A 25,037-nucleotide genomic window follows, 5' to 3' on the forward strand; every position below is an offset into this window, starting at 1 on the left:
ACCCTTTGAAGACAAATTGACATGTCATTGTCCAGACAGATCTGATTCTGTTCAACCACAGCTGGACTAAAGTGACTTAGTATGACTTTGTGGAGGAGAAAACATTTTGGCTTCTCAATATTTCCTCAAAATATTTTTGTTTTTCTCTTGCCCTGTGCTTTAAATAATCACTGTGTGTAACCCTGCTGGAGAAATGTGAAATCAATCTAGTGAATCTTTAATCCATTTATATGTAGGCTACTGTGAATGTCAGCATGTTTGTCAACAGTAGGCAGATTGATGGGAACAGCAGGACCAGAATGTGTTATGGGAAATAATCCACAGAAAAACACAGATCTTTGAAACCCAGTTGATTCTGGCAACCAAGCACTCTGGACCCTTTGCGTCCAGAAACCTACACTGTTAGGAAATAATGTTCTATGTAGAACCAAAAATGTTATATCTCTCGCTTCATATATGGAACCCCTAAAAGTTATATTATAGAACCCATTGGTTCTTTGGTTAGAACTCTAAGGGTTGTTCTTCACTGAACCAAAATGGGTTCCATATACATGTAGATCCCTGTATGGTGCCATTTATGAATTATGGCTACAACTGATAAATATTTTTATTTTTAGCTAAGAATATAATATAATAAACATTTAAATAATGGTCAAAATAATACAAGCATCATTTTTTTATTGTCACTATATACAAGCATAGTTTGGAAATATGCACTGCTGGCAAGAGAGGCTTCTCTCCACAATCTTGCTGACTTCTTTAAAGAATAGTACAGTATGGGTTGTTGCCTGCCTGGTTCCTGAGAAGAAGAAAAAAGGAACAAATTCATGAGCTATACAGACATATAATTATTATGATATAGAAGAACAACTTACAGTGCCTTCAGAAAGTATTCACACCCCTTGATTTGTTTCACATTTTGTTGTGTTACAGCCTGAATATTAAATATTACCTTATCAGCTAGGGGATTCAATCTAAATCAAATCAAATATATTTATATAGCCCTTTGTACATCAGCTGATATCTCAAAGTGCTGTACAGAAGCCCAGCCTAAAACCCCAAACAGCAAGCAATGCAGGTGTAGAAGCACGGTGGCTAGGAAAAACTCCCTAGAAAGGCCAAAACCTAGGAAGAAACCTAGAGAGGAACCAGGCTATGTGGGGTGGCCAGTCCTCTTCTGGCTGTGCCGGGTGGAGATTATAACAGAACATGGCCAAGATGTTCAAATGTTCATAAATGACCAGCATGGTCGTATAATAATAAGGCAGAACAGTTGAAACTGGAGCAGCAGCACGGTCAGGTGGACTGGGGACAGCAAGGAGTCATCATGTCAGGTAGTCCTGGGGCATGGTCCTAGGGCTCAGGTCCTCCGATAGAGAGAGAGAGAGAGAATTAGAGAACGCACACTTAGATTCACACAGGACACCGAATAGGACAGGAGAGGTACTCCAGATGTAACAAACTGACCCTAGCCCCCCGACACATAAACTACTGCAGCATAAATACTGGAGGCTGAGACAGGAGGGGTCAGGAGACACTGTGGCCCCATCCAAGGACACCCCCGGACAGGGCCAAACAGGAAGGATATAACCCCACCCACTCTGCCAAAGCACAGCCCCCACACCACTAGAGGGATATCTTCAATCACCAACTTACCATCCTGAGACAAGGCAGAGGATAGCCCACAAAGATCTCCGCCATGGCACAACCCAAGGGGGGGCGCCAACCCAGACAGGATGACCACAACAGTGAATCAACCCACTCAGGTGACGCACCCCTTCCAGGGACGGCATGAGAGAGCCCCAGTAAGCCAGTGACTCAGCCCCTGTAATAGGGTTAGAGGCAGAGAATCCCAGTGGAAAGAGGGGAACCGGCCAGGCAGAGACAGCAAGGGCGGTTCGTTGCTCCAGAGCCTTTCCGTTCACCTTCCCACTCCTGGCCAGACTACACTCAATCATATGACCCACTGAAGAGATAAGTCTTCAGTAAAGACTTAAAGGTTGAGACCAAGTTTGCGTCTCTGACATGGGTAGGCAGACCGTTCCATAAAAATGGAGCTCTATAGGAGAAAGCCCTGCCTCCAGCTGTTTGCTTAGAAATTCTAGGGACAATTAGGAGGCCTGCGTTTTGTGACCGTAGCGTACGTGTAGGTATGTACTACAGGACCAAATCGGAGAGATAGGTAGGAGCAAGCCCATGTAATGCTTTGTAGGTTAGCAGTAAAACCTTGAAATCAGCCCTTGCTTTGACAGGAAGCCAGTGTAGAGAGGCTAGCACTGGAGTAATATGATCAAATATTTTGGTTCTAGTCAGGATTCTAGCAGCCGTATTTAGCACCAACTGAAGTTTATTTAGTGCTTTATCCGGGTAGCCAGAAAGTAGAGCATTGCAGTAGTCTAACCTAGAAGTGACAAAAGCATGGATTAATTTTTCTGCATCATTTTTGGACAGAAAGTTTCTGATTTTTGCAATGTTACGTAGATGGAAAAAAGCTGTCCTTGAAATGGTCTTGATATGTTCTTCAAAAGAGAGATCAGGGTCCAGAGTAACGCCGAGGTCCTTCACAGTTTTATTTAATCTAGTAACCTTTCGTTTCCTATTCCAACACTCTAACCACTAGGCTACCTGCCGCTCCACATTTCTGCATGGTGTGTCATGCCCTGATCAGTTTCACCTGTCCTTGTGCTTGTCTCCACCCCCTCCAGGTGTCACCCATCTTCCCCACTTATCCTCTGGGTATGTATACCTGCTTTTTCTGTCTGTCTGTGCCAGTTTGTCTTGTTTGTTCAAGGCTACCAGCGGTTTGTGTCTCAGCTCCTGCTTTTTTTTCCTTCTCTTTTCTCGCAGCCTCTTCACTGTTGACATTAAGACTGGTGTTTTGCGGGTACTATTTAATGAAGCTGCCAGTTGAGGACTTGTGAGGCGTCTGTTTCTCAAACTGAACACTCTAATGTACTTGTCCTCTTGCTTAGTTGTGCACCGGGGCCTCCCACTCCTCTTTCTATACTGATTAGAGCCAGTTTGCGCTTTTCTGTGAAGGGAGTAGTACAAGAGCTTCAGTTTCTTGGCAATTTCTCGCATGGAATAGCCTTCATTTATCAGAACAAGAATAGACTGACGAGTTTCAGAATAAAGTTAGTTGTTTCTGGCCATTTTGAGCCTGTAATTGAACCCACAAATGCTGATGCTCCAGATACTCAACTAGTCTAAAGAAAGCAAGTTTTATTGCTTCTTTAATCAGAACAACAGTTTTCAGCTATGCTAACATAATTGAAAAAGGGTTTTCTAATGATCAATTCATCTTTTAAAATTATAAACTTGGATTAGCTAACACAACATGCCATTGGAACATAGGAGTGATGGTTGCTCATAATGGGCCTCTACGCCTATGTAGATATTCCATAAAAAAATCTGCCGTTTCCATCTAAAAGTAGTCATTTACAACATTAACAATGTCTACACTGTATTTCTTATCAATTTGATGTTATTTTAATGGACAACAAAATTGCATTTCTTTCAAAAACAAGGACATTTGTAAGTGACCCCAAACTTTTGAACGGTAGTGTATATAACCTTTTTTAAATAAAGGGTTGTTTAATCTCGTTCAAAGAACCAAGAGGTTCTATATAGAATTCCAAATAACCCTTTTTCTAAGAGTGTGCAGTAGGTAGAGAGAACATCTCTGCCTATTTTATCTAACATTTGGTTATAGACAAGATGCTTTTAAATGTACATCTGGCATGAGTAAAGAATACAGTTCTAAACACCTCATCAATTATGTAGTGAGAGTGAGATATTCAACTATTCCCCGAATCCCCTATCAACCAGAGAAACCCACCAAAGTGAGATTTATTTTCATGTTCAGCCAGTGTGGCAAAAGTATATCACAGAATAACAAGAGCATTAATAGCTAAACCTAATATTTAGGCCACTGTCACTGCTGTTGATAAATTAATTAGCAATGAAAATGTAGCCTATGTTCAAATAAATGTAACGATAAGTGAAGGGTTTGATTGATTCCAAAATGCAATAAACGCCAATTTTTTTACATTCAAATTTTTTCATCTGAAAACAATACTCATGTGTCTCTTTCTATGTGTATGAACACTTTTTAAACATTTACTTTAAATGTGCTTTAGAAAGTGTTTTTTGTTGTTGCAAAAGGAGATATCTAACCCGCTTGTTTCATACAAACACACAATATATCCAGAGCCATGTGTTTAAGGAGTTGGGACACTGAGGTTTCTGCATTATGGTGCATTTACATGACACTTCACAATTCTATGGCAGCCATGTTAGCACCCCAATAACCAGGGCCGGCTCCAGGCATAAGAGTCAAAAGCGATCATTAAGGGTCCCCGGCCTCTAGGGGGCTGCGAAACCACATTAAAATCATGTTTTTGTTTTTTTTGGGGGGGGGGGTTCATTCGGGGAGTTAAAAGTTAAAAACTTGGTTGTGCTTCAGCAGCTTTTTCCTTGTTTTGTCAGTCACTGACAGTCACTAAATTTAGCTGTGTCAGCTAACATTTTTTTCGATTGATAAATTAGTCTAGCCAGTAATCTAAACTTGTAGTAAGCGTAGCTGAATGCCGACCAGGCACACAGGGCGAGGGTCCAGGGGCCCTGATGGTCGAATTGCTGCAAAGAAATCACTACTAAAGGACACCAATAAGAAGAATAGACTTGCTTGGGACAAGAAACACAAGCCATCGACATCAGACCGGTGGAAATCTGTCCTTTGGTCTGATCAGTCCAAATTGGCGATTTTTGGTTCCAACTGTCGTGTCTTTCTGAGACGCAGAGTAGGTGAACAGATGATATCTGCATGTGTGGTTCCCACCGTGAAGCATGGAGGAGGAGGTGTGATGGTATGGGAGTGCTTTGCTGGTGACGCTGTCAGTGATTTATTTAGAATTCAAGGCACACTTAACCAGCATGGCTACCACAGCATTCTGCAGCTCTACGCCATCCCATCTGGTTTGCACATAGTGGGACTATCATTTGTTTTTCAAGAGGACAATGATCCAACACACCTCCAGGCTGTGTAAGGGCTATTTGACCAAGAAGGAGAGTGATGGAGTGCTGCATCAGATGACCTGTCCTGCACATCACCCAACCTCATCCCAGGCGGAGGGTAGCCTAGTGGTTAGAGCATTGTGTTAAATGCGGAAGACACATTTCAGTTGAATGCATTCAGTTGTACAACTGACTTTCTCAATTGAGATGGTTTAGAATGAGTTGGACCACAGAGTGAAGGAAAAGCAGCCAACAAGTGCTCAGCATATATGGGAGCTCCTTCAAGACAGCTGGAAAAGCATTCCATGTGAAGCTGGTTGAGAAAATGCCAAGAGTCTGCAAAGCTGTCATCAAAGCAAAGGGTGGCTACTTAGAAGAACCTAAAATAGATTTTACTTTGTTTAACACTTTTTTGGTTACTACATGAGTGTGCAAAGCTGTCATCAAGGCAACGGGTGGCTGCTTTGAAGAACCTAAAATCTATTTTGATTTGTTTAACGCTTTTTTGGTCACTACATGATTCCATATGTGTTATTTCATAGTTTTGATGTCTTCACTATTATTATACAATGTAGAAAATAGTACAAATAAAGAAAAACCCTTGAATGAGTTGGTGTCCAAACTTTTGACTTGTACTGTATTTTCCCACACTTTTTTTCCAAACCTAATAAGCATTATCTTAATCATTTCGGCTATCCTCTGGTTTATAAGCCCAGATAAGCTGTCACTTCCAGCTGTTCACGCACTGGCTACTGTGTTACGCTAGCTTTGAGCTCTTGAGTGTGGCGGACCTTTTGGTTATGGATTCCTTCGACAGCCTGTGATATCTGTTTCTGTTGGCCGAAAGAGTAAACTTTCTAAACAAGCTCATGAAAAGAAGAGACACAAAATCCAGTGACAGGAACCAATAATAGGCTACTGACTGCAAACATATGGAGGTTGTAAACAGCAGGCTGCGTCACACTGACAAAAAGAATCAATCCATACTTGATTGGAAAATAATGAAATGCGACAGACTTTCAATGTCCTTATTATTACTTAAATCCTTCCCTACAGTATGTATGATCAAACTAAAAAAGCTTCCCTTGATTTATCCTAATGGAATTAAAACCTGCAAAAACCCCATGACATTGTTTCAAAAGTTGCTTGAATATCAAAAAATAAACCCCAAAATGAACTACAGTGGGGCAAAAAAGTATTTAGTCAGCCACCAATTGTGCAAGTTCTCCCACTTAAAAAGATGAGAGAGGCCTGTAATTTTCATCATAGGTACACTTCAACTATGACAGACAAAATTATGAAAAAAAATCCAGAAAATCACATTGTAGGATTTTTTATGAATTTATTTGCAAATTATGGTGGAAAATAAGTATTTGGTCAATAACAAAAGTTTATCTCAAAACTCTGTTATATACCCTGGCAATGATAGAGGTCAAACGTTTTCTGTAAGTCTTCACACAGTTTTCACACACTGTTGCTGGTATTTTGGCCCATTCCTCCATGCAGATCAGTGATGTTTTGGGGCTGTTGCTGGGCAACACGGACTTTCAACTCCCTCCAAAGATTTTCTATGGGGTTGAGATCTGGAGATTGGCTAGGCCACTCCAGGACCTTGAAATGCTTCTTACAAAGCCACTCCTTCGTTGCCCGAGTGGTGTGTTTGGTATCATTGTTATGCTGAAAGACCCAGCCACGTTTAATCTTCAATGCCCTTGCTGATGGAAGGAGGTCTTCACTCAAAATCTCACGATATATGGCCCCATTCATTCTTTCCTTTACACGGATCAGTCGTCCTGGTCCCTTTGCAGAAAAACAGCCCCAAAGCATGATGTTTCCACCCCCATGCTTCACAGTAGGTATGGTGTTCTTTGGATACAACTCAGCATTCTTTGTCCTCCAAACACGACGAGTTGAGTTTTTACCAAAAAGTTATATTTTGGTTTCATCTGACCATATGACATTCTCCCAATCTTCTTCTGGATCATCCAAATGCTCTCTAGCAAACTTCAGACGGGCCTGGACATGTACTGTCTTAATAAGGGGGACACGTCTGGCACTGCAGGATTTGAGTTCCTGGTGGCGTAGTGTGTTACTGATGGTAGGCTTTGTTACTTTGGTCCCAGCTCTCTGAAGGTCATTCACTAGGTCCCCCCGTGTGGTTCTGGGATTTTTGCTCACCGTTCTTGTGATAATTTTGACCCCATGGGGTGAGATCTTGCGAGGAGCCCCAGATCGAGGAAGATTGTAAGTGGTCTTGTATGTCTTCCATTTCCTAATAATTGCTCCCACAGTTGATTTCGTCAAACCAAGCTGCTTACCTATTGCAAATTCAGTCTTCCCCGCCTGGTGCAGGTCTACAATTTTGTTTCTGGTGTCCTTTGACAGCTCTTTGGTCTTGGCCATAGTGGAGTTTGGAGTGGGACTGTTTGAGGTTGTGGACAGGTGTCTTTTATACTGATAACATGTTCAAACAGGTGCCATTAATACAGGTAATGAGTGGAGGACAGAGGAGCCTCTTAAAGAAGAAGTTACAGGTCAGTGAGAGTCAGAAATCTTGCTTGTTTGTAGGTGACCAAATACTTATTTTCCACCATAATTTGCAAATAAATTCATAACAGATCCTACAATGTGATTTTCTGGATTTTTTTCCCTAATTTTGTCTGTCATAGTTATAGTGTACCTATGATGCAAATTACAGGCCTCTCTCATCTTTTTAAGTGGGAGAACTTGCACAATTGGTGGCTGACTAAATACTTTTTGCCCCACTGTATAACTTCCTTTATACTGTATGCAGAGACATAAAAATGGTATCCACAAGTTCATCTGACTCTGGGGAAGTAGATAAAGGGCTTCATTGCAAAAATCATGAAATATATCTTAACCATTTGTAATTAATGCCTAAAATCTATGTTTTAACCATATCCAAAACCTTAACCCTTAACTTGGAGAAACATTGATAAACATCTTCAATGCCAAACTCCCGAAGTATCCCCTTAAGGCTTAAGGTTTGGGATAGGGTTTCAAATAAAATAAAAACAAGTGTCTACCACTGGGATTGAACACTTCCGACTTGGAATTCCGAGTTCGATGACGGTTTAAAATTATTTTCCCAGTCGGAGGTAGTTTTATCCGAGTTCCCAGTTGTCTTGAATGTGGTAGAAGTTATGTTTGATTGACAGCATTGACAATGTATTCAAACCTTTCTGGCACATGGCGTTTCCCCCTTTTTTTGTGATATCCAATTGGTAGTTACGCTCTTGTCTTATCGCTGCAACTCCCCTACGGAAGGTCGAGAGCCAAGCCACACTGCTTCTTGACACACTGCTCACTTAACCCGGAAATGCTGTTGAACTGACGACCGAAGTCAGCTTGCAGACGACTGGCCTGCCACAAAGAGTCACTAGAACATGATGACAACCCGGCCGGCCAAACCCTCCCCTAACCCAGACGATGTTTGGCCAATTGTGCACTACCTAATGGGCCGGCTGGCTGTGACACAGACTGGGATCAAACCGGGGCTACTCATTGTTGAATTTGCAATATCCAACTTGTTGTGTAATGTTTATGTCCAATTTCCGATTGGCAAGGTTTGAAAACAATTTGTCAGTAGATTGCCGACTTGATGCATGATGATGACTGCTTGTCTATCTTGCTAGCTAAGATTTTGAAAGTATGATGTTGACATGATCAGCCTAATCAAAGCTACGGTAGATATAACATGATTTGACATCATTTTATCTGTGGCCAATGACCTTGAGCCTTCTTGGATGGGCACTTCTAATGTAAGTCTACCCGTATATCCCCATGAGTGACAGAACACTGAGCCAATCATGGCTCATCCAGAGAACATTACCAACGCCTACGCTCTGTATTTTCTTCTGGCTGCCCCACTCCACAGAAAGCACTGAGCTAGGCTGAAACACCTGCATTTTGGAGCTGCTTTACTCAAGAAAGTGAAAAAGAGACCATGTTGTATGCAGTTGTATTAATTCAACATGTATATTTTGTTGCTGTTAGCGAATGATGGGTCGCCACTGTCTCCGTCCATGTTCACCCACATCCTTCCCATTAATGTAAGTAAATGGCTGTGTAGTTTCTCAAGTTTGTATTTGCCAAGGCAACAGCTACTCTTCCTGGGGTCCAGACACATTAAGGCACTTACATTACATATGTAACAAAATATTAAACAGCACATCTGTAACGGTTCTCTTGTGGTGAAGGAGAGTCGGACCAAAATGCAGCGTGTAGATTGCGATCCATGTTTAATGAACAAACGTAAAACACGAATCAATTATAAACACTACAAAACAAAGAACGTAACGAAAACCGAAACAGCCTATACTAGTGTAAACTAACACAGAGACAGGAACAAGGACACTAAGGACAATCACCCACGAAACACTCAAAGAATATGGCTGCCTAAATATGGTTCCCAATCAGAGACAACGATAAACACCTGCCTCTGATTGAGAACCACTTCAGACAGCCATAGACTTAACTAGAACACCCCACTAAGCTACAATCCCAATACATACACACCACATACAAAAACCCATGCCACACCCTGGCCTGACCAAATAAATGAAGATAAACACAAAATACTTCGACCAGGGCGTGACAACATCAAATAACATTATTACACCACTACATATCATATATCTACAATACAAAATGTATACCACCATAAAACAATATTACAATGTTTGTGTATGTACTAGCGCTTGTGTGTGTATGCGTATGTCTTGTGTGTGTCTCTTCACAGTCCCCGCTGTTCCATAAGGTGTATTTTTACCTGTTTTTTAAATCTGATTCTACTGCTTGCATCAGTTACCTGAGTTCCATTTAGTCATGGCTCTATGTAGTACTGTGGCTCTATGTAGTACTCCCATAGTCTGTTCTGAACTTGGGTATTGTGAAGAGACTGTTGGTATGTCTTGTGGGGTATGCATGTGCGTCCGAGCTGTGTGCTACTAGTTTAAGCAGACAGCTTGGTACATTCAGCTTGTCAACACCTCTTACAAGAACAAGTAGCGATGAAATCAATCTCTCCTCCACTTTGAGCCATGAGAGATTAATGCTAGCTCCCCGTGCTGCCTTGTTCTGAGCCAAGTGTAAAAAAAGTCCCTTTTTATGGACACTACTGAACAGAAGTCCAGGTCCGATAAAACTAGGGCCTGTAGGACCTGCCTTGTTGATAGTGTTGCTAAGTCGGCAGAGCAGCGCTTTATTATGGACAGACTTCTCCCCATATTAGCTACTGTTGTATCAATATATTTTGATCATGACAGTTTACAATCCAGTGTTACCAAGCAGTTTAGTCACCACAACTTGCTCAATTTCCACATGAATCATTCCAAGATTTAGTTGATGTTTAGGTCCTATGTACTTTGATTTTAGTTTTTGAAATATTTATGACTGACTTATTCCTTGCCACCCATTCTGAAACTTGAGTCATCCGCATACATAGACACGCTGGCTTTACTCAAAGCCAGTGACATGTTGTTAGTGAAGCTTGAACAAAGTAAGGGCCCTAAACAGCTGCCCTGGGGAATTCCTGATTCTACCTGGATTATGTTGGAGAGGGTTCACATATCTTTTTTCAGCAGCAGACTATGATCGATAATGTCAAAAGTCGCACTGAAGTATAACAAAACAGCCCCCACAATCTTTTTATTACCAAATTCTCTCAGCCAATCATTAGTCAAGTGGTGTGCTTGTTGAATGTCCTTCCCTATAAGCATGCTGAAAGTCTGTTGTAAATTTGTTTACTGTAAAATAGCATTGTGGGCCCCTTGAGTGGCACAGCGGTCTAAGACACTGCATCGCAGTGTTGAGCCATCACTACAGCCTGGGGTTCGATCCCAGAATGTGTCACAATCGGCCGTGACCAGGAGTTCCATAGGGTGGCTAACAATTGGCCCAGCGTCATCCAGGTTAGTGGAGGGTTTGGCTGGGGGGGCTTTACTTTACACATCGCGCTCTAGTGACTCCTTGTGGCGGGCCAGGCGCCTGCAGGCTGACTTCAGTCATTATTTGAACGATGTTTCCTCCGACACATTGGTGTAGCTGGCTTCTGGGTAAAGCAAGCGGTTGTAAAGAAGCGTGGCTTGAGGGGTCGTGTTTCTGAGGACGCATGACTCGACCTTCACCTCTCCCTAGCCCTTTGGGGAGTTGCAGGGGTGAGACTAGATCGTAATCACGAAATTGGGGGGAAAAGGGGAGGGATGGAAATAAAACCTTTTTTTCCCCAAAAATTTACTAAGGGTTGGTTACAGGCTGATTGGATGGCTATTTGAGCCAGTAAAAGCCTATTCCCCCTCAGGAAACTAAAAAGATTGGGTCCTCAGATCCTCAAAAGGTTCTACAGCTGCAACATCTGATGCAACCAGACTGACTGGTTGCATCACTGCCTGGTACGGCAATTGCTCAGCCTCCGACCTCAAGGCACTACAGAGGGTAGTGCGTACGGCCCAGTACATCACCGGGGCTAAGCTGCCTGCCATCCAGGACCCCTACACCAGGAGGTGTCAGAAGAAGGCCCTAAAAATGAGAAGGCCCTAAAATACCCCAGCTACCCCAGTCATAGACTATTCTCTCTACTACCACATGGCAAGTCTAGGACAAAAAGGCTTCTCAACTGTTTTTACCCCAAGCCATAAGACTCCTGAACAGGTAATCAAATGGTTACCCAGACTATTTGCATTGTGCCTCCCCCAGCCCCTCTTTTACGCTACTGCTACTCTCTGTTCATCATATATGCATAGTCACCTTAACTATATCTACATGTACATACTACCTCAATCAGCCTGACTAACCGGTGCCTGTATGCAGCCTCGCTACTGTTATAGACTCGCTACTGTATATAGCCTCGCTACTGTTATTTTTCACTGCCTTTTTACTGTTGTTTTTATTTCTTTACTACCTATTGTTCACATAATACCTGTTTTGCACTGTTGGTTAGAGCCTGTAAGTAAGCATTTCACTGTAAGGTCTACACCTGTTGTATTCGGCGCATGTGACAAATAAACTTTGATTTGATTTGATTTGTATTGTGGAGTAACTACAACGTTGTTGATCCATCCTCAGTTTTCTCCTATCACAACCATTAAACTCTGTAACTATTTTAAAGTCACCATTGGCCTCATGGTGAAATCCCTGAGCAGTTTCCTTACTCTGAGTTAGAAGGGATGCCTGTATATTTGTGGTGACGGTATGTATTGATACACCATCCAAAGTGTAATTAATATCTTCACAATGCTCAAAGGGATATTACTTTGATATAAAAGCTATATATTTTACAATTTTCTTTACCCATCTACCAATACGTGCCCTTCTTTGCGAGGCATTGGAAAAGCTCCCTAGTCTTCGTGGTTTAATCTGTGTTCAAAATTCACTGCTCGACTGAGGGACCTTACAGATAATTGTATGTGTGCGGTACTAAGATAAGGTAGTCATTCAAAAATCATGTTAAACACTATTAGGATGTTGATTTAAGGCAGTCACCCGCACCTCTCTGATTCAGTTGTACAACTGACTAGGTATCCCACTTTCCCTTTCTCTATTATTGCACACAGAGTGAGTCCATGCTACTTATTATGTGATTTGTTAAGCACATTTTTAATCCTGAATATATTTAGGTTTGCCATAACAAAGAGGTTGAATGTTTTTTTAACTCAAGACATTTCAGTTAATTTTTTTAAATATATTTGTCCATATTTCTAAAAACATCATTCTACTTTGACATTATGGGGTATTGTGTGTAAGCCAGTGTCAAAAATCTCCATTTCATCTATTTTAAATTCAGGCTGTAACACAACAAAAATGTGGAAAAAGTCAAGGGGTGTGAATCCTTTCTGAAGGCACTGTAAATCACATAAAATCTGAACTCTACCCCGCCAACCCAACCAACCCCAGATTGAGAGATAGTAAAGGGGAATTTCAACCTTTGACATTTATCACTTACCTTGATTGAAGTTCCCACAAACTGTTTTTGGTGTCTTGTGAAATTACTCAGTGTTCTAACAAAGTAGTACAGCAATCAGTGATTAATTGAATTACAGGGACTATAGCAGCCACTCTAATCCAGGTGGGTGGAATTCAACATCTGTTTTTATTCTAGTCTTCTAGACTCGAATATATAACATGAAACATGTAATAGGGCCATGCATGCACTTTGTATTCCAAGGACTAGGATTAATACAGGAGTAATAAACCTAGTGTTACACAGAAACTACTACAAAATACATTTATTTACATTTGCATCGGGCCACTTCTATGGGGATTCTGGTAAAATGCCGGCAAATTCGGCTGAATTCCGGTAGATGGAAACAGCCTGATGTACTTGGGCCGAATCTGGGCAGTCATTCATTTTCATTCCGGGCGAGTCCGACAAATGATTCCATGCCGATTCAATCAGTTTCGCCCCCTCGGAAGAGGGCCGCTTCTGGGCCGATTCCTCATTGCTAGCTGGGGTGTTCGTGCTCTTTGACATCGCACAGACACATTGTGTTGGGTGGTAAATCTGTATGTCAGAGAGAATGCAAAAGTGTTACATTCAATTCAACAATATCTAGAAAAATCTACTTTACTAGCTAATTGCCTGCAGAAATGTATGTCTTACTAGGTGTGTATGTATGGCGTATCAGGGTTTGAACTGGGTTTGTTAGCTAACTAGTTAGCTAGTTTATTACTAAAGGTGGTTTGCAAAACCACTAAATATACACCCATGCATTGTTTGTGCAACAGCAGTTTGTATAACAGTACAATCAAATTATAGAAGAGGCATGTGTATTAAATGTAACAAAAAGCCATGAACAGCTAGCCAACAACAACATAAGCTAGAAGTAGCTAGCTAGTAGGGAGAAATGGTACACTAGCTAGCGTAAGTGACAAGGGACAAACGGTTGTAGTATCAGCAAGGCAATCTGATATCCATACACATGCTACAATATTTAGTGCAGAGCAGAATATTGCATAATTGTACACCTTTACACAAAATCAAGTCCTAAAGCAAGACCATGAAGCACAAAAGCAAGACCTAGAGGAACATATTTGTGTTCACGAGGTATTGCTTTAAACAGATAAAGCAATACCTCACGGCACCACACCTCTCCCCTATTTGACCTAGATAGTTTGTGCTACGTGTGCCTTTTAAAAAATGTATGTAGTTCTGTCCTTGAGCTGTTCTTGTCTAATGATGTTCTGTATTATGTCATTCTGTATGGGGCGGCAGGGTAGCCTAGTGGTTAGAGTGTTGGACTAGTAACCGAAAGGTTGCAAGTTCAAAATCCCCGGAGCTGACAAGGTACAAATCTGTCGTTCTGCTCCTGAATAGGCAGTTAACCCACTGCTCCTAGGCCGTCATTGAAAATAAGAATTTGTTCTTAACTGACTTGCCTAGTTAAATATAGGTAAAATAAATAAAAAATTGTGTTTCATGTTTTGTGTGAACCCCAGGAAAGGGTAGCTGCTGCTGCTTTTGCAACAGCCTTAAGCATGGCTTTGACTACCACCACTGATTTCTATTTGCTAGTGATGCTAAGCAGTTTATACGAATGAGAGATCTTCTTATAAACCTAAAAAGGGTCAACTTCTACATGTTTTGCAGCAAAAACAGCTAATTATATCCAAATCGAACTTGAGTAAACACATTGTGGACCTGTTACAATACATAAAACATGACAGATTTTTCAAATATCCACTTTGTTAGATCAGATTTGCTTAATATGCGCCAATCTGGTCAATGGTCTTGCGTTTCATTAACTCCTTTACCTCAACCATTTGTTCACACACAGTGGGTCTGATCTATCTGTCACGACTTCCACCGAAGTCGGTTCCTCTCCTTGTTCGGGCGGCGGTCGGTGTCACCAATCTTCTAGCCATCGTCGATCCACTTTTCATTTTCCATTTGTTTTGTCTTGTTTTCCTACACACCTGGTTTTCATTTCCCGCATTAATTGTTGTGTATTTAACCCTCTGTTCCCCCCATTGTTTGTTGTAAGTGCTTGTGTACATGTTTACTGGTGCGCGTTGGGTTTTGTACCCATGTTGGTTATTTCTTTATGCCGTTGGTTTTGCAATTAAACTGCTCCGGCTATTAACTAGTTCTGCTCTCCTGCGTCTGGCTTCCCTGCCACCAGTTACGCACCCCTTACAGAATTCCACACCACCATATGGAGTCAGCAAGAGCAGGTGCCCCTGGTATAGGGGTCGAGGCGCGCGTCCAGGAGCAAGCGGCGATGATCCACCAGCCCGGTGCCGCCATGGACCGCGTCGTCCAGACCATGGACTGCTGGTTAGAGACACGGAGTTCCTCCAGCGCCTCCACCAGCACAACCAGGGCCTCCACTACTCGCCTCCTCTTCACCCGGTCCCAGTGGGATTCGTCTCGCCCTTCCGCGGGAGTACGACGGGACGGCTGCATGCTGCCAGGGTTTCCTATTGCAGCTAGATCTCTACCTGGCAACCGTCCATCCGGCTCCTTCGGGCTGTGAGTGGGTGTCCGCTCTCGTCTCATGCCTCTCAGGGAAAGCCCTGGAGTGGATCAACACTGTGTGGGGAGAAGGAGATGCGGAGCTGGACCATTTCGAGGATTTCACCCACCATTTCCGGGCAGTCTTCGAACACCCGCCCGAGGGTAGAGTCTCTACCATCTGAGGCAGGGGACGAGGAGAGTCCAGGGGTTCGCCATGGACTTTCGAACCCTGACCGCCGGCGCGGGATGGAGCGACAGGGCCCTGATCGACCACTATCGCTGCAGTTTGCGCGAGGACTTTACTGAAGTCCTCTATCGCTGCAGTCGACCACTATCGCTGCAGTCTTTCGGGAGTTAGCCTGCAGGGCAACACCACCACTCACCTTCGACCAGCTGGTGGACTTGTCCATTCGGTTGGATTACATGCTGGCTTCCCGTGGATGTCCAGAGCGGGGTCTGTCGGTTCCATCCCCCAGCACCACCGCTCCGATGCCCATGGAGCTGGGAGGTGCTGTGCGCAGGTTCCGTCTCGTGCACCATCTGTGGCCGCAGAGGTCACACTGCCGGTCGGTGCCGGGTTCCTCTGGGGATCGAGGCAGCAGGCAGGGCATTCTGGTGTCACCCCAGGTCAGCCGGCACCATTCTCACCCAGAGCCCTCTGTTGTATGTCACTTTTCCTGATATTTTCCCCACATTCCCAGTATAAGGCGCTCATCGATTCAGGTGCAGCTGGGAATTTTATAGACAGACCATAGTTTATGGATCCCCATTGTTCCCGTGGCTGTGCCCTTCCCTGTTCACGCCTTAGACAGTCGACCATTAGGGTCAGGGTTGATTAGGGAGGCCACCGCTCCCCTGGGCATGGTGATGCAGGGGGAACACAACAGAGAATCAGTCTCTTTCTTATTGACTCTCCTGCGTTTACTGTGGTGCTAGGCCTACCATGGTTAGCCTGTCATGACCCCACTGTTTCGTGGCAAAGGGCTCTCACGGGGTGGTCGGGAGAGTGCTCGGGTAGATGTTTAGGGGTTTCCGTTGGTGCTACTACGGTCGAAGATCCAGACCAGGTTTCCACCGTGTGCATCCCCCCTGATTATGCCGTTTTGGCTCTCACCTTCTCCATAAAGAAGGCGACTCAATTACCACCCCATCATAGGGGGGATTGTGCAATAAATCTCCTGGTAGACGCTGCACTTCCCAGGAGTCACGTGTATCCCCTGTCACAGGCGGAGACGGCGGCTATGGAAACATACGTCAGGGGTACATTCGGTCCTCCACTTCACCTGCCTCCTCGAGTTTCTTTTTTGTGAAGAAGAGGACGGAGGTCTGCCCCCATGTATTGACTATCAAGGTCTAAACCAGATCACTGTGAGGTACAGTTACCCTCTATCTCTCAAAGCCACAGCGATTGAGTCAATGCACGGGGTGTGCTTCATCACCAAACTAGATCTCAGGAGCGCTTACAACCTGTTGCGTATCCGGGAGGGAGACGAGTGGAAGACGGCTTTTAGTACTACCTCAGTGCATTATGAGTACCTCGTCATGCCGTACGGTTGATGAATGCTCCATCAGTCTTCCAAGCCTTTGTAGATGAGATTTTCAGTGAAATGCACTCGTTGGGTGTGGTGGTGTATATTGATGACATTCTGATATACTCCACTACATGCGCCGAGCATGTGTCCATGGTGCGCAGGGTGCTTGGTCATCTGTTGGAGCATGACCTGTACGTCAAGGCTGAGAAATGCCTGTTCTTCCAAAAGTCTGTCTCTTTCCTAAGGTACCGCACTTCCACCTCAGGGGTGGAGATGGAGAGTGACAGCATTTCAGCTGTGCGTAATTTGCCGACTCTCACCACGGTAAAGGAGGTGCAGCGGTTTCTAGGGTATGCCCATTGTTACGAATCCCTTTTGGCCCGACAGTCTAGGGGGGATGGTAATGAGACCCGTAACATAACTCATGCAAATTATTATTGTGACAAAGTAAAAGTGTGAACGAAATAACCACGACAACAGAAATCTACCGTCAAACTCCAGGTTTATTTATAAACACACGGTAATGGGGGGGAGCAGGAAAAGGGGCTGAGCTGGACCCAAGGAAAGAAACAATAAATATACAAAAACACCCCTAAGCTAGACTAGCCTACTTTAACAACAACTAACTAACTAACCAAAAATACAGTGTGTGGTCCGCCCAGTTCTAACTAGTGTATTTAACAAAGTTCACCTACGGGTAGTGTATGCCCATGGGCGACTTGTCTTGGTTTCCCCCTTTTCCCACCAGCAACAAACAAACACCATAACCAAAAACAATACTCACAGGTGATGACAAAGTGCTATGGAGGTGCTCAAACAAAAGAGAGGTTAAGACACAAAGCGAGAGTGAAACACATAGACCTACAGACATGGCATTTACAGAGAGATTGAGCTCCAGAGCAAACAAATGATGGGGTTTTTAAACCAAGGGAAAGGAACTGTGATAGGGTAGGAAACAGGAGGAGGTGTGTCTTCTGATTGATGATTGACTGATTGGGGAGTGGTGATTTTCACCTGTGAGGGGAGAAGGAGAGAAAAGAAACACACACACAGGATACACACACACACAGGATAACTGTATCCGTAACACCCATTAACAGGGCTTTTGGTCACCTGAGGGCTCTGCTTACCTCGGCTCCCGTGCTGGCCCATCCAGATCCCCCTTTGGCGTTCATAGTGGAGGTGGATGCGTCCGAGGCTGGGATAGGAGCCGCACTCTCTCAGTGCTCGGGTACGCCACCAAAGCTCCGCTCCTGTGCCTTCTTCTCGAGGAAGCTCAGCCCAGTGGAGCGAAACAATGACGTGGGAGACCCGGGAGCTGTTGGCTGTCATCAAGGATTTGAAGGCATGGGGACATTGGTTTGAGGGGGCTATACACCATTTTCTCATCTGGACTGATGACCGCAATCTGGAGTACATCCGGGCTGCGAGGAGACTGATCCCTCGCCAGGCAAGGTGGGCCATGTTATTCACCCGTTTTGTTTTCACCCTTTCTTACAGACCAGGTTCCCAGAATGCTAATGCAGACGCACTGTCCCGGCTGTATGACACAGAGGAGCGGTCCATTGATCCCACCCCCATACTCCCGGCCTCCTGCCTGGTGGTGCCGGTAGTGTGGGAGCTGGACATTGAGCAGGCGCTACGTGCAGAGCGCACTCCACTCCAGTTTCCCGCTGTCCGTGACTGGCTGATCTATTGGGCCCCCACGTCACCCTCCTCTGGTCATCCAGGCATCGGTTGGATGATGCACTGTCTGAGTGGGAAGTACTGGCAGCCCACTTTGGCTAAGGACGTGAGGGTTTATGTTTCCTCCTGCTTGGTGTGCGCCCAGTGTAAGGCTCCTAGGCACCTGCCTAGAGGTAAGCTACACCCCTTATCCGTTCCACAACGGACGTGGTCGCACCTGTCGGTGGATTTCCTTACTGATCTTCCTCCCTCACAGGGTACCACCACAATCCTGGTCGTTGTGGACCATTTTCCTGTGTCCTGCCATCTCCTCCCTCTGCCCGGTCTCCCTACAGCCCTACAGACTGCGGAGGCCTTGTTTACACACGTCTTCCGGCACTACGTGGTGCCTGAGGACATAGTGTCTGATCGGGGTCCCCAGTTCACTTTGAGGGTCTGGAGGGCGTTCATGGAACGTCTGGATGTCTCGATCAGCCTTTCCTCGGGTTTTCAACCCGAGAGTAATGGGCAGGTGGAGAGAGTTAACCAGGATGTGGGTAGGTTTCTGAGGTCTTATTGCCAGGACCGGACGGGGGAGTGTGCGGCGTTTGTGCCCTGGGCAGAGATGGCCCAGAACTCGCTCCGCCACTCCTCCACTAACCTCTCCCCCTTCCAGTGCATACTGGGGTATCAGCCGGTTCTGGCTCCTTGTCATCAGAGTCAGACCGAGGCTCCTGCGGTGGAAGACTGGTTCCGGCATGCGGAGGAGACATGGGACGCCTCTCATGTTCACCTTCAACGCGCCATGCTGCGCCAGAAAGCCAGCGCAGACCATCACCGCAGTGAGGCCCTGGTGTTCGCACCGGGGGACTGGGTCTGGCTCTCTACCCGAAACCTGCCCCTGAACGAGGTGAGTTACAAGTTACAGCTTCCCCCGATTACCGTATTAACCCCTCGTTCCATGTGTCTCTCCTCAGGCCGGTGGTGGCTGGCCCACTCCAGGAGTCTGTGGTGCTGAAGGTTCCTCCGCCCCCTCCGGACATCGAGGGGGCCCCGGCGTACTCCATTCAATCCATACAGTATGGTATTCGAGACGTCGGGCGAGGGGCCTTCACTACCTCGTGGACTGGGAGGGGTACGGTCCGGAGCAGAGATGCTGGGTTCCCGGGGGAGGATGTGTTGGACCCTTCAATGCAGCGGGAGTTCCACCGTCTCCGTCCGGATCGCCCTGCACCTCGCCCTCCCGGTCGTCCCCGAGGCCGGTGACGGTGCGCTGCTGGAGCCGCGCGTCCAGAGGGGGTACTGTCACGACTTCCCCCTTAAGTCGGTTCCTCTCCTTGTTCAGGCGGCGTTCGGCGGTCGGTGTCACCAATCTTCTAGCCATCGTCGATCCACTTTTCATTTTCCATTTGTTTTGTCTTGTTTTCCTACACACCTGGTTTTCATTTCCCTCATTAATTGTTGTGTATTTAACCTTCTGTTCCCCACATTGTTTCTTGTAAGTGCTTGTGCACATGTTTACTGGTGCGCGTCGGGTTTTGTACCCATGTTGGTTATTTCTTTATGCCGTTGGTTTTGCAATTAAACTGCTCTGGCTATTAACTAGTTCTGCTCTCCTGTGTCTGACTTCCCTGCCACCAGTTACGCACCCCTTACACTATCGACATTTGTAGAAATACTTACATTTGTTCTTATGGAAACCTCCTAGGCTTACACAAAACCCACTTGAGATTTGTGCATGTGAGCGCACATGCCTGCATTTGTGTGTGTGTATGTGGAGTGGCTAACTTGTCACTTTTTTTCTCCTGGAATTGCATCATATGTGAATAAGCGGAGCAGCCATCCTTTCACACTGTCTGTCAGTTACCTTTCATTAAATGTGACTCTGGACTCATTGAATGTTGACAACCTGTCTGTCTGACTGGGCTTGTCACTTTCATCTGATCTATATATAGTGAAAGGCTCTGACAATTTTAAACCTGTAAGAAACCCCTTCTGTAGGTCAATTTGTCTTAGCAATGATGCTAATAGCATCAGAAATCTCTTCAGCCTCTGTGCAGGTGGATTGGTGTTCCACTCAGTCAGGGATAACATACGGTCAACCGTTTTACACACACACACACACACACACACACACACACACACACACACACACACACACACACACACACACACACACACACACACACACACACACACACACACACACACACACACACACACACACACACACACATAGGGGCATCATGCACCTATTTTAGAGGTGGCATAAAGTACATGAGGGTGGGAGGGGGCGGGCCTCTGAGAACTTTGCATTTTTTTTAAACATCTGAAACAGCTTTTTCCTGCAATCTAGTCATAGTCATTATGCCTAATTCTATGTAAAAAAAAAGGTACATTTATCTACATAGGTTATCTAAGCATACTGATTTACCTGTTCAATTATTATTTTAATTAATTGTGCACATTGATTCTTTAAGAACTTTTATGCCCTAGGAGTTTAGTCAACTGCCACACTGGTATTTCATCATAACTCTAAAGTTTCCAAAGTCTAGCAACCTTGCCAGCAGACATGCCAGCTAAGATAGTTAGACAAGCTACTCTGACTTGATTGATACCCTGAAATGTCTTTAAAGCTAGGTTGGGAAATTGGAACCTATCTAGCTAGCTGGCTAGCTAAAGCCAACTTCAAAATTGCTAGGTGGCTAGTATTACAGAGAAACAATAAAACATTTTAATTTGATTTATTAATCAAGAAGGAATAGACTACATGGCTTGATTAAATTAATTTACAAACATACCTCCAACATACAAACAGTCCTGCCATCACCGGCAGCTAAAATCAAATCAAATGCTGCGTGTCCATTGACCATTTCTTTCCTCCTCCACTGATGATACTATCTGCACACACTAGAGTATCTAAAGTCCTGTCTAGCATATCTTTGCTCCATGGTGCACCTCGGAAGGAACCACTTACTGACAGATCTTTAAATAAATAATCATGATAAAATGTGGGCTTAAAAAATAAGTTTAGTAATTGATTTAACATCTGAAAAATATAAAACAGGTAAAATCTGTGGGGGCACAAACTCAGACACACGCGCACGCGCGCACACACACACACACACACACACACACACACACACACACACACACACACACACACACACACACACACACACACACACACACACACACACACACACACACACACACACACACACACACACACACACACACACACACAGATGGTAAATGATAATGATGAATAAACGTCCCTCTAATCTCCTTTGGATTGAAGATTTGGAGTGGTGAGCAGGGCACTCCTGGAAGTCTTCCAGCACTTCTTTTGGAGTCCACAACCTGCTAGTTAATAAGCCCACACCATTCCCAGCTCTGCCTTAGAGAGAGATATGTGCCATAACAAACCAACAACATAAATGCCCTTGGATTCCAGCATTGGGGATAATCTCAAGGAAATTATAAGGCGTGACTGTTTCTGTTAAGGCCACGGTGTCCGAGGCGGCCATGGTTTCAGCCCATGCTGCCACTGATGAATGAGGGACCATGGGGACCGTCTCAAAGAAAATAGCTTCCCTGTGCAGGAGCAGGTGCACATCACACGTGGAGATCTAAGCCCTGTTCTCCTCAGCTTTAAAGCTTTGTGATAGGTGGGTTTGGTGACCCTCGTTGATAAGGAGACGGCACAGTCCTTTGGTGCACATCTTCTGTCTCAGAGGACAGTGTGACTGTTGTTTGCATCGAAGTGATTGGTTTGGTTGGAGAGTCTTTGTTAATCTGAGTCATGTGCATCCAGCTCGGTAAATTAACATGTTTTGTTGAGAAAGAAATGCCAAATCAAAGAGTATCCTGATATATTTCAGTTGCTAATTTGGGATTAGAAATTCAATTATTATTACATTGATGATTTTGTCGAGCAGTGTTAAATGGATATAACTAATTTGAGAACTTAAATGGGTTTTTCATAAAATAGGAATAAGTTAACTTTCTGCAAATACCTGGATGATGACAGGGAATAAAATCAGTCATGCATAACATTATGCATGCATATTATTATTATTATGCATGCAACATGCATGTTGTGTTTCCACTTGACATTTTAGAGATACGTGTTCAATGTTCATGTATTTCTGTTGGTTGGTTGAATGTACCTACATTATCAATAAGGCGGAATGCCATTGGTTACGCTTGCAGATAGGGGGATGTCGCAAACGTAAATTCTTCCCAGTCTGATATTGACATGCAAGCGATTGGTCACATTTCTAAATTACTGTATTCTATTTTCATATATACAATATGTACGAGTTCACTATGTACAGTACCAGTCAAAAGTTTGGACACACCTACTCATTAAATGGGTTTTCTTTATTTTTACTACATTGTAAAATAATAGTGAAGACACCAAAACTATTAAATAACACATATGGAATCATGTAGTAACCAAAAAAGTGTTAAACAAATCAACATTTATTTTTTATTTTAGATTCTTCAAAGTTGTCTCCCTTTGCCTTGATGACAGCTTTGCACACTCTTGGCATTCTCTCAACCAACTTCATGAGGTATTCATCTGGAATGCATTTCAATTAACAGGTGTGCCTTGTTAAAGGTTAATTTGTGTAATTTCTTTCCTTCTTAATGCGTTTGAGGCAATCATTTGTGTTGTGACAAATTAGAGGTGGTATACAGAAGATTTGGTAAAATACCAATTCCATATTATGGCATGAACAGCTCAAATAAGCTAAAATAAACTACAGTCCATCATTACTTTCAGACATGAAGGATAGTCAATCTGGAACATTTCAAGAACTTTGAAAGTTTCTTCAAGTGCAGTCACAAAAACCTTCAAGCTCTATGATAAAACTGTCTCTCATGAGGACCACCACGGGAAAGGAAGTCCCAGAGTTACCTCTGCTGCAAAGTATAAGGTCATTAGAGTTACCAACCTCAGAATTTGCAGCCAAAATAAATGCTTAACCTCTCAGAGTTCAAGTAACAGACACATCTCAACATCAACTGTTCAGAGGAGACTGTGTGAATCAGGCCTTCATGGTCGAATTGCTGCAAAGAAACCACTACTAAAGGACTTGCTTGGGCCAAGAAATACAAGAAATTGACATTAGACCGGTGGAAATCTGTCCTTTCGTCTGTAGAATCGAAACTGGAGATTTTTGGTTCCAACCGCCATGTCTTTGTGAGACGCAGAGTAAGTGAACACATGATCTCTGCATGTGTAGTTCCCACTGTGATGCATGGAGGAGGAGGTGCTATGGTGTGGGGGTGCTTTGCTGGTGACACACACCAATCAACTGGGATTGCTGGCGTGCAAGTCACACTTTCAAGTTTAAAAAAATACACTTTCACACATTCACGTGTTCACACGTTCAACGGTTCATTTGTGGTATTTATCACCCGTTATACACACACATACATACACACAAACACACACACACAAACACACACATACAAACATTCAAGACAACACACACTTCTCTGAAAATGTAATTTCACTCTTTATTTAACTATGGTTTCTATTGGTTTTCCACCAAAAAGGAGCTCATAAAGCTCAATACTCCAAAAATAACTGTGTCCATATATGTGAAGACACCAAGAAGGAGAAAGATTCAAACATGTTTTAACTCACAAGTCTGATTGAATGTTGCTATATGTTCCCACTTTAAAAAATATATATTTTTTTTATTTCACCTTCATTTAACCAGGTAGGCCAACTGAGAACAAGTTCTCATTTACAACTGCGACCTGACCAAGATAAAGCAAGCAGTGCGACAAAAAACAACAACACACATGTTACACATGGAATAAACAAGGTTACAGTCAATAACACAATAGAAAAAAAAATCTATATACAGTGTGTGCAAATGAGGTAAGATTAGGGAGGTAAGGCAATAAATAGGCTGTAGTAGCGAAGTAATTACAATTTAGCAATTAAACACTGGAGTAATAGATGCGCAGAAGATGAATGTGCAAGTAGAGATACTGGGGTGCAAAGGAGAAGGAAAAAATAACAATATGAGGACGAGGTAGGTGGATGGGCTATTTGTAGATGGGCTATGTACTGGTGAAATGATCTGTGAGCTGCTCTGACAGCTGATGTTTAAAGTTAGTGAGGGAGATATGAGTTTCCAGCTTCAGTGATTTTTGCAATTCGTTACAGTCACTGGCAGCAGAGAACTGGAAGGAAAGGTGGCCAAAGGAGGAATAGGCTTTGGGGGTGACCAGTGAAATATCCCTGCTGGAGCGAGTGATACAGGTGGGTGCTGCTATGGTGACCAGTGAGCTGAGATAAGGCGGGGCTTTCGTTGGCTGGCTCT

The sequence above is a fragment of the Oncorhynchus kisutch genome, linkage group LG6, assembly GCF_002021735.2.
Source record: "Oncorhynchus kisutch isolate 150728-3 linkage group LG6, Okis_V2, whole genome shotgun sequence".
NCBI lineage: Eukaryota > Metazoa > Chordata > Actinopteri > Salmoniformes > Salmonidae > Oncorhynchus > Oncorhynchus kisutch.